General features: G+C 42.3%; 1 protein-coding gene across 17 annotated transcripts in view; it reads right to left on the reverse strand.

Moving 5' to 3' along the window:
• Positions 1-4,566, reverse strand: part of WDFY3 (WD repeat and FYVE domain containing 3) — a 307,477-nt gene extending 302,911 nt beyond the window's left edge. For 16 of the 17 annotated variants that reach the window (XM_089303127.1, XM_017347436.4, XM_017347435.4 and 13 more), the window contains exon 1: positions 4,445-4,490. The gene's annotated coding sequence lies outside the window, so the exon portion shown is untranslated. Of the gene's footprint in view, positions 1-4,444 lie in introns of all 17 variants that reach the window. The other variant, XM_070047898.2, reaches the window with a different exon arrangement.
• Positions 4,567-16,664: the final 12,098 nt, after the last annotated feature.

Consider the following 16,664-nt stretch of genomic DNA (forward strand, 5'->3'; position numbering starts at 1 on the left):
AGACCAAGTAAAATCTTAAATAATGCTTTATAGTAATTCAAGAATTTTTTTAACTCTAATTTTTTCTAAAACAAGTTTTATATACCTAAATTTTAACAAAAAATTGTTAATAGCTAAGCATTAGAAAAATTTCCTGATATTCCTTTACAAAAATTAATTTTAATATGAATGGTAAACGTACAGTAGAAACTCAAACAATATCCTTTAAGAGCTACAGCCTTCATTGTGAGGTCATGAGTAAAGACCAAGCCAACAAAAAATTTCTTAGAAATGTCTATCACAGTGCAGTGGGTAAAGCTGCTGCCTGCAGCGCTGGCAACCACAGGGGCACGGGTTCAAGTTACAGCTGCTCCATTTCCCATCAGCTCCCTGCTAATACACCTGGGAAAGCAGTGAGAATGGCCCAAGTCCTTGCACCCCCGCATCCATGTGAGAGACCTGGAAAAGTTTCTGGCTTCAGACTAGCCCAGCCCCAGCCATTGCAGCCATTTGGGGAATGAACCAGCAGATGAAAGATCTTTCTCTGTCTCTCCTTCTCACTCTTCTAACTCTGCCTTTCAAGTAAAATAAATATTTTTTTTAAAAAAAGAAATGATTACCATAAGCTCCCTATATTGGTCTAAATACTGCTTAAAATGAGATGTTAAAAACATTAAAGGAGGCCACTTATACACATTAAACATAGCTAAAATGTTAATAAATGACAATAATAAGTGCTAACAAAGACATAGGGCAACTGGAACTCTCGCACATTGCTGAGAACACTATCAAATGATATAACCATTTTGGAAATCAGCTTGGCAGTTGAGTCAAAAGTTACTGATATTGATAAATATGTACATCAAAGATCCAATAATCCCACTTCTAGGTATTCACTCAAGAAAACTGAAAACTTTTGTCCCTCATACAGACCTGTATGCAAATGTTCAGTAGCTTTATTCATAATTGACCAAAACTGGGAACAACACAAATGTTCATCAATTCGTGAACGGGGGAACAAAGTGTTGTACCTTGATACAAAGGAACAAAAAGGCGGAGCAAAACTCAGTGGCATGCTAGATACCACTGTTAACTTTCAAGGAACTGTTGTGAGTTGGTTTAGATAGCTTAAAATAGCCCATAATGGGAATGGATTGTCTTGGATTCTTTTTGTTTTGTTTTTGAGAACAAGTTGTTGAAACCTTTACTAGGATATTAATGAAAAATCTATGGACAATTGGCAACAACTTAATGAATATCAAAATGATTATGTTAAGGGAAAGAAGACACAAAGGCTACACAAGCTGCATGATTCCACTTTCATAATATTCTACCAAAGACAAAATTATAAGAACATAAATTGGATTCATGGTTGTCAGAGGTTGTAGGTAGAGAGGGAACTGATTACAAAAGAGCTTGAGAACTTTTTGAAGTGATAGAAATGTCCTAACTCTTGATTGCGGTGAGATTACCCAGTTACACACAGCTGCAAAACTTCTACTGCATGTAAATTACACCTTACTTACAAAAACTAAAGTACAAGAGGAGAGCATCAGTGGTGTCAAGGGTTAAGCCACTGTCCATGATACTGACTTCCCATACAGCAGCACCAATTTGATCCAGCTCTGTGGATTTGCTAATGTGCCTGGCAAAGCATCAGAAGATGGCCCAAGGACCTGGGCCCCTGAAACCCATGTGAGATACCAGGATGGAGTTTTTGGCTCCTGGCTTTGACTTGGCCCAGCCCTGGCTGTTGCAGCCATTTGGGGAGTGAACCAGTGGATGAAAGATCTCTTTCTCTGTCTCTCCCTCTCTCTCTATCACTGTCTTTCAAATAAAATAAACACTAAAAAGAACAAGAAAATAACTAAAAGAGGACATTTTATTTCTTAATCCTTTTATAGATAATAAATGTACCATATACATAAAGGTGAAACTGGAAATAACAGGAAGATTTAACTCAACAAAAATAGAAATAAGGAATTAAAATTTCAAAAACAAAAAGTGAACTTGCAATCACAGGAAATAATCAAATCAGAAGGTAGATGACTCTGCCAGCAGTGAGGCTAGCATTGTGGAATAGCAGGTTAAGCTGTGATCAGCAACACCAGCATCCCATATGAGTGCTGGTTTGTGTCCTGTGGCGCCACTTCTGACCCCACTCCCTGCTAATACATCTGGGAAGGCAGCGGAAGATGGCCCCAATGCTTGGACCACATTTGGGAGAGCAGGATGGAGTTTCTGGCTCCGGGGCTTTAGCCTGGCCCAGTCCAGTTTTTGCAGCCATTTGTGGAATGACCCAGTGGATGGAAGATCTCTCTGTAACTCTGATATCTCCCTCTCTCTTTGTTTCTCTCTGACTCTCTGTAACTCTGCCTCTCAAATTTTTGGTACAATTTTAGTTTAGTATAAGGTCTCCTCCTACTGGGAGTTCAAGGCTCCCAAATCCCATGATACAGTGAAATGATAATCTCAAATACATTTTTCAATTCTAACATCAGTTATTCATTTAACATCAATCAAATACAACCAATGACACAAAGTCTACTGTAGCCTGGCTGTTAGGCATGCTGACTCTGATTTTAGACAATCTGGATTCAAATGCTGACCCAACAGTGTCTGCATGACTCTGAAACAGTCTCACAAACTAGCTTTTTCCCCATCTGTAAATGGAATTGATATTTTCCTTGGATGAAAAATAAGAAAAAACCTTCTATGTGCTAAACTCTCAATCATAAACACTTCTTAGACATACTTGGCAATGAATGACATATATTATCAGGTCTAGTCCTTAAGATTTTTAACCCTCCAAATACAGGAAATATACTCTTTAATTATGTATCGAGTGGTTCACAATCTTTTGTGGGGCCCCATCTTTCTGAGAATGTGATGACTATGTTGATTCTCTATCTAGACTGAAAAAACAGGCTACATTCAGCATATGATTTGTAGGGATTCAAGGACCCTCTGAAGCACATGAAATTAACAATGCCTAAGGTAAACTCTTCAAACTGTAAAGGTGAGCAGCAGAATTTAAGAATCTTCAAAGTAGAAAATCCAACAAATGTCAGAATAGTATACTTTTACTAGTTTTTTACAGATTTTACTATCATTTCTAATTCACATCTCCTTTCTGAAGAAATTAAGTTAGAAGCCTATTTCTCACAGGAGTCAATTTCAACTCAGGAAAAGAAATTCATTAGAAAACCGTATTTCCAGCAGCTTGAGACAGAATGGCTCAAAGTGTAACACATTCCACGAGTGCTCAAATATCATAGGAAGAGTTCTCAATCTAATGCAATATTTATTTTTAAATGCAAAAAATCACACAAAGCTAATTCCTAAACATAGAGCCCTAAAACAACGTTTCAATTTTCTTTTTAAAGTGGAATTTATTTTTTACTAGATCTGTGTAACAACACCACATTCTCTTTGGGCTTGGGTGTGTGTTTTTTATAATTCAGCATATTCTTGGTTCTGTTTTCTGCTATACTTACTTGCTATGATACTTGATGGTAGAAATGAATTGTTCCAAACCTGTTTTTCTTTTTTTAATTGTTTGGTCTTCAGACTACATAATAACCAGTTGGCACTAACCAACTCATGCCCATTACTTAAAAATAGTTTGTCGTATGCATCAGCACCATTTCCCCACAGAAAATACTTAACCATTTTTAGGGTACTCGAAGTCCAAGCAAGGGTTCACATATATGGTAAACATCCTTTCTAGCTGCTTTTATCCAATAATTCCTTTGAAAGGAAGACCCAGTATCGTAGACCCCAAAATTAATCAAAGAAACGCTGCACCTCAGGCTCAAACATCTGCCAGATGGCTTTTGGTCAAAAGGTCACATTTGCTTTTGAAACCCTGCTGTAACCGTGAATGTCTGCGATGCCATCACATCCCCTGTCCAGGGAACACGAGCATCGCTGGTCCCTGGCCAACGAGAAGGCTTCCGGCACTGGGCGTAGTAGCGGAGAGCCAGGAGAGGCCCGCAGCCCTGGAGACAGCGCCCGAGGGATGGAGGCCTCCCATGGCTGCACCCGGGCGCAGGGGGCTGCGGGAACAGAGACCCCCGCGGGATGCCGCCGAGGGGCCGGGCCCGACCCCCACGCCTGGGCGCCCAGGGTCGCCAGGTTACGCCCCCACTGCTAACTGGAAGCTACCTCCAGCCGTCTTCTCCCCGATCCCCCGAAACACCCCGGCTCCGCTCCCAGCCGCCCGCCGCCCGTGACCCCGACCCCACCGCGACGGCGCCCTCTCCAGGCCGCAGCAGAGGACGCGGGCCAGGCCGCCGGCCCCCGGGGAGGACAGCAGCTGGGCCGCGGCCTGTCTCCAGGGGCAGCAGAGGCAGGGAGGGCCGCGAGTGGGCAGCGCCTCCGCCCCGCACGAACAAAGCGGCCCCAGCGCGCGGGGCCTGGGCAGCGCCGCCTCTCCAGGGAGCGGGGGGGAGGGGGCACTCACCGGAGGGGCGGCGGGAGGGCGCGGGCGGGCCTGGCCCCGCAGCGAGGACCGCGGCGGGGCCGGGGCTCCGCGCCCGCAGCGCGCTGACGACGAGGAAGGGGCGGCGGGCGCGGCGTCCGCGGCGGGGCCCGGGAGCCCCCGCTGCTGGGGACGGGGCCGCGGGGCCGAGCTCGGTTCCGCGGCCGCGAGGTGCGAGAAGCGGTCCACTGGGGCGGGCAGCGGCGCTAGGCGGCCGGGGCAGCGTCGCCGCCGCCTCTCCCTTCTCCAGCCCCGGTCGCTGCTCGGCCGCGTCCTCCTCGCTGGGTCCCCGCCGCCGCCTCAGCCTCCGCGCTCCTCGGGCTCCTCCTCTCCATCAAGGCCGGGCCGACCCGCAGGGACCATCCCGGAAAGTGAGGGGTTGTTGCCGTCTCCCGCAGCTGTTGGTGGCCATCTTTAATCCTCCTCCTCCTCCTCCTCCTGCTTTCTCCACCTCCCGCTGGCTGGCTGACTGACTGACTGGATCCTCCTCTTTCCTCTCCTGCTCCTCCTACCGCGCCGGCCGCAGAAATTGCAGCCTCGCTGCCTCTTCCCCCTCCTGTCTTTCCTTCCTCTTTCCTTACTTCCTTCCCGCTCCTCGCCTCCCGCTTTCCCCTCACGCTCGGCGCCGCCTCCGTTCCCTTCTGCAGGCGGCGGGCACCGGATTCTCCCCGCTGGAGTGGGGCCCCCGCTGGCTCTCAGGCCCCTCTCCCCCGCCTTCCCGAAGCACACACTCCCGCCGCTTCGCCACTTTCCCTCCCGCACCCCGCTGCCCCCTCTCCCGCTGTTTCTCACCCTCCTCAGCCTCAGGGTCTCCAGAGACTCAGCTGTTAAAGGACAACCCGGGTTCCTCCAGCCCTCCCTCACCCTGCACCCATTTGCTGGATGCTGTCAGACGGAGGTGGAAAAACGCAAGACCGCGCGTTCCTGTTACTCCCGCTGGAGTGCCAAGGGCTGCCCGCGCCAAGTGCTGTACCACGCAGCTTTGAACTCCGTCGGGGTCTCCGCGGTGGCCGCCGTCCATTGTTGGCCCCAGGAGCCGGAGAGCCCACTCTCCAACACTGCCCTCCGTCCTTGACCTTGAGTCAGTGGCCTCAAATGTTAGGTTTCCCTTTGCCCTCCTGGAAAGGGCATTATTTAGACCTTTGCAATCCTAACAGTGTTTAGACCAGATCAGAAGTCTTAGGTAAACCTGGAACTGCTAGGGGATCATCGGTTTGTCCCTCTGTTGTTTGTTCCTGCTCAGCCCAGGAGACAATTTGGGTCACGCTTCAGTCCTTGCAATGGGGACAAACCGAGTCAGCAGTTACCAATGTGCTCCCTGAGGCTTGGAGTGGGGAAGTGGAAATACCCTGGCTTTAACGACAAACTTGTTTTTCCTAACACTGCAGTCTACACAAGTTTCAGGATTTCCGCTAACAAACATGAAGCGAGCTGGACTTGCTGTTGGCTTCTTTTTGAAGCCAGTTTGCCTGTGGGGTCAGACCCGTGTGTAATGATTTACCTGCAGCCTACCACAAGGTTCAGCACCACCGACCAAGGCAGCTGACATGATTCGTGAGCACTCTGGGGGTCCCAGTGTCTGCCTCTGTGGGGCACTGGCTCAAGGTTCACCTTGCCCTTCCAGAACAACAGCACCTGTTGTATGCAAAGGTTATCCCTTCAGGGGGGAAGCCATTGTAATCCATAAGCTGTACTTTGGAAATTTATATTCATTAAATAAAAGTTTTTTTAAAAAAAGTTATCCCTTCAACAGGCCCAACACACGAACATTTCAAAATACACTCGTAGATTCTAGCTCAACATGTGTAACTTATGTACAAATCTAAGATTCTGACATGACAAAAATCTGTTTTAAGGTTCCTTGAGAAAAAAATAAGCCAAAACGAACCTAAGAATATATTTTAATAAAAATATCGTATCCTTGTGGGCAGAGCCTGGGGTAGAGGGCAGGATTCCGAGGACGTTTTTCTTTAATCCTCAGTAGGTAACCTGACCCCGGTTAGAGTCAAGATCTCAGTTGCCATCTTTCATTACCAGTAATTCTTCTGTATGAAATCAGCAACCTGTACCGTCGTAAATCCAAATACAGTCTTTGAGACAGCGGTTTAGGACCCATTCTGAAACAGCTGCTAAACACAAGGCACCTGTATGGATTGTGTGACTAGGTGAACCCCTTGATCAGCATTTCTGTTGTTTTTGCCTTCTATCCTTTTGGCCTTTTGGTGTTTATTTAGATTTTGTATTTCTTATCTCTCATAATAGTCAAAATTACCACAAAATTCTTAGTTCTTCAATATTCACTATAAAATTGTATATCTGGAGATATATAATGAGTGTTAGGTAACATGATTGCCTACTGAGAAAACCTGGTTGACTTCTTTTAAACATTGTGACCATTGCACATCTTAAAAAAAAAGGATTTCAGTTAAGGCCCAGGTTTCAGGACTATTGTTATTGTGATGTTATCTACACTGAAGGGAAGAAGAGTTTTACATTTTTTAAATCGTTAATATTTCAATTACGAATTTTTTCTATTGAAACAATGTTTCATAGTAAAGTTCATGGCTAGATCTAATGCAAATACAGCAGTTTCTTACCAGTGTCTTACAAACTGAAACTCTCACAAAGGTTTTTCAGCGATATACACACACATACAAATGAAGCAAGCTTTTTTCTGTTTTACTGAAACCACATATAAGCATACGCACTACCATAACGATGAGAATGCAGAGAAATCAGAGCCTTCACGTTTACTCTTGTGCAGCTCTGTTTCAGATCTGTCCTTAGTACAGCCCTTACCTCTGTCAGTCTTTGTTGCCGGCTAAGTGTAGTTTCTCTGTCATCTTAGAGTCCAGATATAAAACAAAACAAAACAAATGGTCAGATCAGGATCTCCTGCAACATGATTATTGTTTCATGTTATTCACTCTCAGAGAAACTCCAGGTCCTCTATGAAACAAAGAATTGTGTTAAACTGGGAGAAACCCTTTGTGCAGAGGCCAGATGGAAAGAGATCTAGGCATGTGCAGCAAACTCCTCTGGGAATAGAGGAACAAGCATGAAGGGCTATTTCTAAACAGTTCTGCACCAGGAGCCTGGTTCCCAACTTACAATCCATGAATAAGGTGACTGTGAAGAATAATAAGAGGAGACTGTGACAAAAAAATAAGCAAAATCCACATTTTCTTTTAACATGATGGAAAATTCTGTGAAGTTTCAGGAATAAACAAAGCATAACTTTAAATGAAAGAAGATGAATATAGAAGATTCTTGAAAAATATCAAAAAATCATAAAAAGAAAAATAATAGAAAAGACCAACTTAGGAAAACTGTTCACATAAATCATATATATTCACTGTTAGTTATTTAAACAATTATTTCCTCTACATTTGCTTTAATACTAAAGAAGTGATAATTTAAAATTTAATAAGTGGAATCATCCCAGGGATATGCAAAATTATAGAATTTTAAGATATTTGTTACCAGAACACAGAGTGCTAAGTGATGCCGAATACAAAATTTAATTGATATTATTTTCAAACTACTAAACTATTATATTTAAAATATATTTCCATCTTCCCAGTCTATTAGATACAACAATAGAATTACCATATTGTTTTTTCTTGTTTGAAAGAACCAGATGGAAAAGAAACTAGGCAAGCAAATGAACGTCTCTGGGGACTCTCTGGGAATTGAATGTCCATAAAAACATTATAGACAAGATCATGGTCTTGGGTAAATGCTCAGTTTCAGTCCCATAATCTGTGTTCTTTGGAAAAAAAAGTAATATTTCTGTCCCACATCTTCCTCTAAAATATCAAGTGAATAATGACCAGTCATATTTATCTACAGTGATAGGGATTTAGTGTCATTCTTCACTCCTCCATTTAGAGAACTCCTTATAATTAACCTATGAGCTGTCCCCAAGACAGTGCCATTTATAGTCATTACTGCACTCTAACTGGGGAGAAAAGCTTTTAGAAAGTCCCAATTAGAGACTTTTTTGTTGTTGTTCTTTCTCTTTTAAAATTTCTATTTATTTGAAAGACAGAGAGACAGATGACACAGAGTTTTCCCATCTGCTGGTTCACTCCCCAAAAGCTCCCAACAGCTGGGGGCTGGGTCAGGCCCAAACCAGAAGCCTGAACTCAGTCTCAGTCTCTCACATGGGTGGTAAGGACCCAAGTACTTGAGCCATCATGTACTGCTTCTCAGGGTATGGATTAACAGGAAGCTGGAATGGGGACCAGAGCCAAGGTGTGAACCTAGGCACTTTACTATAGGATATGGGCCATGGCAGGTGGCATCTTAACCATGGCACCAAATGCCTGTACTTGTAAGTACATTCCAGAAAGGTACTGGAGCATTGTTTTTTGTTTGTTTGTTTTTGAAGCTTGGTATTTTACTTTGTTTGCATTTATGCTTAGGTAAATAACACAAGATAAAGCTTTAAATTTCCAAGAGTAAAAGGACCACGTAAGAAAATGGAATAATACAATTTTTGCTCTTGCCAATTGTAATGATCAATATTATAGAAAGAGCATTTTTGAAGACTTCATTATTAATGATTATTTCTACTTCAAGTTGAAGGTTCTCTTGATTTTCAATGTTCTCTTGATTTTCAGAACCTTTTTAAAATCAATATCTACTATGTGTTTTTTTTCACCAGTTAAATATAATTGTATACGTATAGTAGTACAGTATAATGCTACTTATAGTTTACCTTTGGTAATACCATAGATCATTTAGTGCATACTTTGTTTCACTAAACTATGTTATCTGTGTCATCAGAATGTAACCTGGATCTCCTGATTTAGTCTCAAGTCCAAAAACTTCAGAGTTGAAAGGGTCCATCTTACAGGGAGAAGACTGAAGCCAATGATACTTAACTGTCTCCCATTAGTTTAAATACAATTTAAACTTTATTTCCAGAATTATTGTTTAGCATTGACATATTTTTCAATAGAAAAAGCAAAGGAATAAATTAAGATAAACTCAGTTTTCCAGTTTATAAAAAAGAGAATAATTGTTTGCAATTAAAAAGGAAATTGAAAAAGAGTTAAAAGTTTAGGTTGAGGCATTGTGTTGAGCAGGTTAAGATGCTGCCTGGGGCACCCGCTGCTTGGGATTCACCTATCCCATAACAAAGAGCCTAGTTTGAGTGGCAGCTGCTCCACGCTTCTGATCTGCCTTCCTGGCAGTGTGACTTGGAAGCAGAAGATGGCCCAAATACTTTGGTTCTTGAACCCATACAAGAGGCCTGGTTGGAATTCCTGGCTCCCTGCTTAGCCCTGGATGTTGAGGGCATTTGGAGACTAAACTAACAGATGGAAGATCTCTCTCTTTCTCTTTCTGGCTCTCTCCCTGTCTTTCCTTCACTGCACCTCTTGTCACTCTGCCTTTCAATTAAATAAATCTCTCAAAAAATAAAAAGTTTAAGTTGACTAAATATGTGTAACATTTTTATATAAAAATCTTCTCTTCTATAATATTCATTCATGGGTCAAATACTATAAAATTAACTTTCAAAAATTTTATGTTATTTTATGGATTGAATGAAAATTCTGAGTCCTACGCAACATGGCCATTAGCTAAATAAGGTAAAATACTGCCATCTGCTGACCAGAATGAAAACATTACTCTTTGATACATCTTTGACACACATAAATCTTTGACACACATAAATAGCAAGATACACTACTAATTTAGCGCATTTGTCTTTTAATCATGTTGAAAAACACTAGGCTGAGTGATGTAAAATTAATCAGTTGCCGGTATGTAGGTTTAGGACTGTATGCTAGGACTAGCATGTGGCTGTTGTTAGCATTGACAACAAATCAACAGTTAAATTTTATCTGACCATGTCATGTATATATTAAAACCAAACATTTAATACTGTGGCAAAAACATATGTGGAAATAAAACCAGTAACTTGGAATTTCACAGTTGGTAAATTTTGCATAAAAATTTCTTAGAAATAATTTGGAAAATAGAAGAATGTGGTTTGGTGACTGAATTACTTCATTCTATAATGTTTGAGTGAATGACTGCTGTGTCAGAAACTCGGTTCTCTGAAGGAAATCTAAATAGGACCGAGCATCTGTCCTCATGGAAGTCACAGCCTAGAAAAAGAAACAGACGTAAACCAGAACTTAAAATATTTTAAGAACAAAAAAGCATACGCGAGACACTATAGGAGTACCTCATTCTGCCTTAGTGAGGCACACACCTTAATATCAACGCATTCAAATTCAAGTTAATAGGCTTTTATTCTGTCCTCAATTACTATAAATAATCTTGGGACTTATCTGAGAACTGTATTTTAAACTTTGTGCACTGTTATCTTAGTGAGAGGTATTTTTGCTCTATTGTTTTACTGAGAAACCTCAACAGGCAACACATATAATACTTTCATTTCTTTCATTCCCTGCACCAAATCTACAACCAAGTACTGTCAATTTACTTTTTAAATATTTCTCTGAGCCAGCTTTGTGGCATGGTGGGTAAAGCCACCACTTAGGACGCTGGTGTCCCACATGGGCACTGGTTCATGTCCTGGCTTCTCCACTTCTGATCCAGCTCCCTGCTAATGCACTTGAGAAAGCAGTGGAAGATGGTCCAAGTGCTTGGGCCCCTACCACCAACATGGGAGACCTGGATGAAGCTCCTGGCTTCAGCCTGGCCCAGTCCTGGCCTTTGCGGCCATTTGGGGATTGAACCAGTGGGTGGAAGATCTTGATCCCTGTCTCTCCCTCTCTCTGTAACTTGTTCAAATAAACAAATAAATCTTTAAAATAAATAAATAGATATTTCTCAAGTATGAACTTTTCCTTCTATTTTATCTGGCACTACACTGGTCTCACTTCCACAACTTATATGAACCCTTTCATAATCTCTCTGTTCTACCAGCATTCCCTTGGCTCCCTTCCAGTCCACTCTTCACACTTAGAAAGGTCCTGTGACTCTCAGGACCTGGCACAGTTGGTCAACCTCTCAGCGCTCAAGCATCAGCTAAAGCCATGATTTCTTGTACTTTTTCTACCGCTGTCACTCTGGCGTGCTTTAAGCTCATCCTAGTCAGCATGCTCTCTCTAACATAGGGCTTTGCTTCATCTATTCTCTGTCTCTCCATTCTTCACCTACCTTAAATATGTCTTCACTGAAATACCTAAGTCACAAATCCCACCATTAAGTCTTTCAGAGAACCACTCAAGCTTCCTTTAGGGCACTCTTCACAGACACAGTCTTATAAGTTCATAGGCTATTATGTGACCTATGGCTGTGAAATTCAGTGAGAACAATGACAGCATCTGTTTGGGTTTTTCATTGCTCCGATTTTGGCAGCACCATTCTGTATTACAACACTTTCTGATTCATAGTAGATACACTTTGGACCAAACAGTTAAGGACTACCACAACTTAATGAATTATACTAATTTAAGAGTTAAGTAAAATGTGCTGAATTGTTGTTGATTCCAAACACATACTACTTTCTCTTATTGGAAACACTAATTTTGTTTATTATTTTGTCCTATATCTTTCTTTTTTTTTTTTTTTTTTTTTTTTTTTTTTTGACAGGCAGAGTGGACAGTGAGAGAGAGAGACAGAGAGAAAGGTCTTCCTTTGCCGTTGGTTCACCCTCCAATGGCCGCCGCTGCAGCCGGCGCACCGCGCTGATCCTGGCAGGAGCCAGGAGCCAGGTGCTTTTCCTGGTCTCCCATGGGGTGCAGGGCCCAAGCACCTGGGCCATCCTCCACTGCACTCCCTGGCCATAGCAGAGAGCTGGCCTGGAAGAGGGGCAACCGGGACAGAATCCAGCGCCCCAACCGGGACTAGAACCCGGTGTGCCGGCGCCGCAAGGTGGAGGATTAGCCTATTGAGCCACGGCGCCGGCTCCTATATCTTTCAAATATAAGAGTAGAAAACATATTTGCTTTCTTTAAGATTGCCTACTGTGTCCAGCTATCATAAATCACAATGCTTGCTAATCTGGTGACATTCTGTTCTTGTCAATATTGTATTTGGAGAAGTGTTGCTGTGGATTCATTCTGAGAGGATAAGTGCAGTGGGGGCAACAGGCACGGAGTCACCACACAGACACTGGGAGTCAGGTGAAAGCAGGCCAGAGGCAAGCAGCCCGCAGACTCATTTATTTCAGTTGGTACAGCAGCTTATATAGCCGAGGCAGCCAATCTGATCAAGGGGTGGTTTATGCCCTAACCAATCACAGCCTGTTGCCAGGTAGGCACCTTTGCCATGTGGGTTCTGAAGCCATTCCTGCATAACACACTTGCTTGCCAGCGGCCATCTTGGCATGGCCTTCTCATTCCACCACAGAGAAGAACTACAAATGAAGTTAACCTTGATCTGGATTTTTCTAAATCTTTTCTGTCACTGAAAGCTTTCATGTTTGCTCTTTTGTTCCTCCTTATTTCTTGACTTGCCACCATTATATCCCTTTAAAAATCAAGTTCCTAGGGCTGGTGCTGTGGTGCAGTGGGTTAAAGCCCTGGCCTGAAGTGCCAGCATCCCATATGGACACCAGTTTGAGTCCCAGCTGCTCCTCTTCTGATCCAGCTCTCTGCTATGGCCTGGGAAAGCAGTAGAAGATAGCCCAAGAGCTTGGGCCCCTGAACCCATGGGGGAGACCCAGAAGAAGCTCCTGGCTCCTGGCTTCAGATTGGCCCAGCTCTGACTGTTGTGGCCATCTGGGGAGTGAACCAGTATATGGAAGACTTCGCTCTCTTGTCTCTACCTCTCTTTGTAACTCTGTCTTTCAAATAAATAAAATAAATCATTTTAAAAAAATCAAGTTCTTTTTTCACAGTGCTTTAGAGACTTCTAGGCAATGGAATAATGTTATAGGAACATAACAAACAATAACAAACCAGCAAAATCACAACCTATAGTTTATTTTTTTAAGATTCATTTATTTATTTATTTTGAAAGTCAGAGTTAAGAGAGAGAAAGACACACACACACACAGAGAGAGAGAGAGAGAGAGAGAGAGAGAGAGAATCTTCCATCTGCTGATTCACTCCCCAGATGGCTGTAATTGCCATGCTGGGCCAGGCTGAAGCCAGGAGCCAGAAGCTTCACCCACATCTCTCATGTGGGTGGCAAGGGCCTAAACACTTGGTCCATCTTCTGCTGCTTTTTGCCAGACCATCAGCAGGGAGCTGCATCGGAAGTGGAACAGCCAGAGCACAAACTGCTCCCCATAATGCTGACATCACATGTGGTAGCTTTGCCTACTACACCACAAAACTGGCCCTCAGTTCCCTTATTTTTAAATTTTCTCAATAGTTTAGGTTTCTACATATAAGCAGTCATCAATAGAGTTCAACTTCTTGCCTTATCAAGCAAAGAAATCATTCTGAATCCAAATTGAGATTATGTAAAATAAATTGTATGCAATATAAACATTCATTTTTTTTTTCTTTAAATAAATCCAAATTTAAGTTAATGACCTACTGTGATGGTTAATTTTCCATATCAACTTGACTGGACCATGGACCACCCAGATATTTGGTTAAACATTACTCTGGGGGGGGGGCGGGGGTCTTGAGGATGAATCAGTAGACTGAGTAAGGCAGATTGCCCTCCAAAATGTGGGAAGGGCTCATCCAATTTATCAAAGGTCTGAAAAAGAGAGGATTCACTTTCAATGTGCCTGTGTTCTACCTGGGATTCAGTCTTTTCCTGCTTTTGGACTTGGACTTGTTCTGGAGCTATGCCATGGAATCTCTTGGTCTCCAGCTTGCCAGCTGTAGATCTTGGGACTTTTCAGCCTGCGAACCCATGTAAGGCAGTGCCTTAGAATAAGCCCATCTCTCTCTCTCTCTCTCACCTCTTTCTCTCTCTCCTCTGTTTGTCTGGAGAACCCAGACTAACATACATATAATGACATTCAAGTCTGACTATAATTGCATGGATTTTACGCAATTTAAATTTAGCTATATTGATTGATTTTGGTTTTAAGTTCCCAGTAATTTTATTTTGCAAATCTAATTATAAAATAAGAATGTGCTTGCATGCACACACACACACACACATAAAGAAACAGACATAGACACATATTCATTTTCTCCAATGGTCAGATGGGGGGGATCTCCCAATTTCTTTTTTGTTTTTCTCCAGAACTTTTTTAAAAGAACTGTCCATTTATACTCCATTTCTCCACTCCAACCCTAGTATTCATTCTTCAATGACTTTTACTGGCTTCCAAGTTTACCCCTCTGTTGAAATTATTAACAAAGTCTTTAATGATCTCCTAATGCATAATATTTCCCATCATAGGTCCTCATTCCTTTTTTTTTTTTTTTTTTTTTTTGGCAGTGCTGATTCTCTCTTTCCCTGATACTATTCCCTTTGTTTATACAGTACTGCTTCCTGATTCCTCTCAATTTTTTGGTCATTTTTCCTATTTCATTTACCAAGTCTGTTTCCTCTGCTTGAGCCTTGCAGTTTTCTCTTAAATGAGATCATCTTCTATTGCTCCTTTCAGCAATTCTAACAGCTCCAGTTCTACATACTGGCTACAAAAATCAATATCCCCAACCCAGACATTTTCCCACATGTACAGTCTTGTATTGAATTTCCTATGATATACTTAATGCTCAAATTTGTAAAATTGAAATTATCTCCCCCTAAAACTATCCCTGCTCCTGTTTTCTCCCTCAGTTTCAGTAGTCATCATTTCACCTCTTTCTTTATAAATGGAATGACAGCATAAACGGAGCAATGTCTGTGACATATGGAAGATGCTGTGAATTGCATTACACATGTTTGCTGCCCATCCCTAGGGGACAATTGTACTTTCCCTGACTTATTGACAACAGGTTGACCATGTGACTTGCACTGGTCAGTAAAAGGCAAGTGTAAATGACGATGTCACTTTCCAGCAGACACTTACAAGCAAGAACATAGTCTTCCATGCTCTTTTTGCTTTATGCTGGGACAATCAGCAGTATTATAGATGTTCCATCACTCCAGGTACAGGCCTGAAGGCGACAGGAAACCGGGCCGCAGCCAACCTGCAAGGAAATAGTAGCATAATGTAAATGAATGATAATGACTGAAATTTCAGGATCATGTGTTAACATAACACATCTTAGTCTGTCTGACTTATCTGGGGCTGGAAAGGCTTGAATTACATAGCCATCCATGCACCCAATAATGTGTAACCATCATTTTAGACAGTCAGGATCTCTTGTAAGATTGTAAAAAAGTTCCTAACTGTTTCTTCACAAAATGAAATATGAAGTAAAATTAAAAGCTAATGGAAATTGAGGGTATAAAAATACTAACGACAAGCACTGAAACTTGGTTAAAGAGATACCTGCAAAACAGTTATCTGTTTATAATCTGCTTATAAAACTGGATACAAACATCATACATAATTCTTACAATGCAAGGGATATAAAATGTTAACATAACAACACTTTGCATCTAAATTTCATATTACATTAGCAAACACTGAAAGCTTGAAAAGGACAAAAGTTTACTAACTTCTTTGTATCAAGATGAGAGATTTCAAAATATAGCATTTTGGGGTGCTGGTGCTGTGGCATAGCAGGTAAAGCTGCTGCCTGCATGCCAGCAAACCATATGGGTGCAGGTTCGTGCCCCCACTGCTCCACTTCCGATCCAGCTCTCTGCAATGGCCTGGGAAAGAAGAAGATAGCCCAAGTCCTTGAGCCCTGCATCCGTGTGGGAGACCAGAAAGAAGCTCCAGGCTCCTGGCTTTGGATTGGTGTAGCTCCGCCCATTGTGGCCAACTGGGGAGAGAACCAGTGGATGGAAGATATCTCTCTCTCTCTCTCTGCCTCTACCTCTCTCTCTGTGTAACTCTGACTTTCAACTAAAATAAATAAATCTTTAAAAAAAAAAAACCAAAATAAAGCATTTTGCTCTCAACTAAATATTACAAAAGTAGATGTTAGGCAATTATGTTAACATTCTTAAAGATAGTTTAGTAGGGTTTTTTAAGATGGTAAAATAAAAACTCAGGGGCCGCCACCACTGTGGTTCAGTAGGTTAAGCCTCCGCCTGTGGTGCTGACATCCCATGTGGGCACCAGTTCTAGTATTGGCTGCTCCTTTTCCAATCCAGCTCTCTGCTATGGCCTGGGAAAGCTATAGAAGATGGCCTAAGCCATTGGGCCCCTACACCTGCATGGGAGACCAGGAAAAAGCTCCTA

Source organism: Oryctolagus cuniculus, chromosome 8, assembly GCF_051225735.1.
Source record: "Oryctolagus cuniculus isolate XC-2025 breed Fujian yellow rabbit chromosome 8, ASM5122573v1, whole genome shotgun sequence".
NCBI classification, from domain to species: Eukaryota; Metazoa; Chordata; class Mammalia; order Lagomorpha; family Leporidae; genus Oryctolagus; species Oryctolagus cuniculus.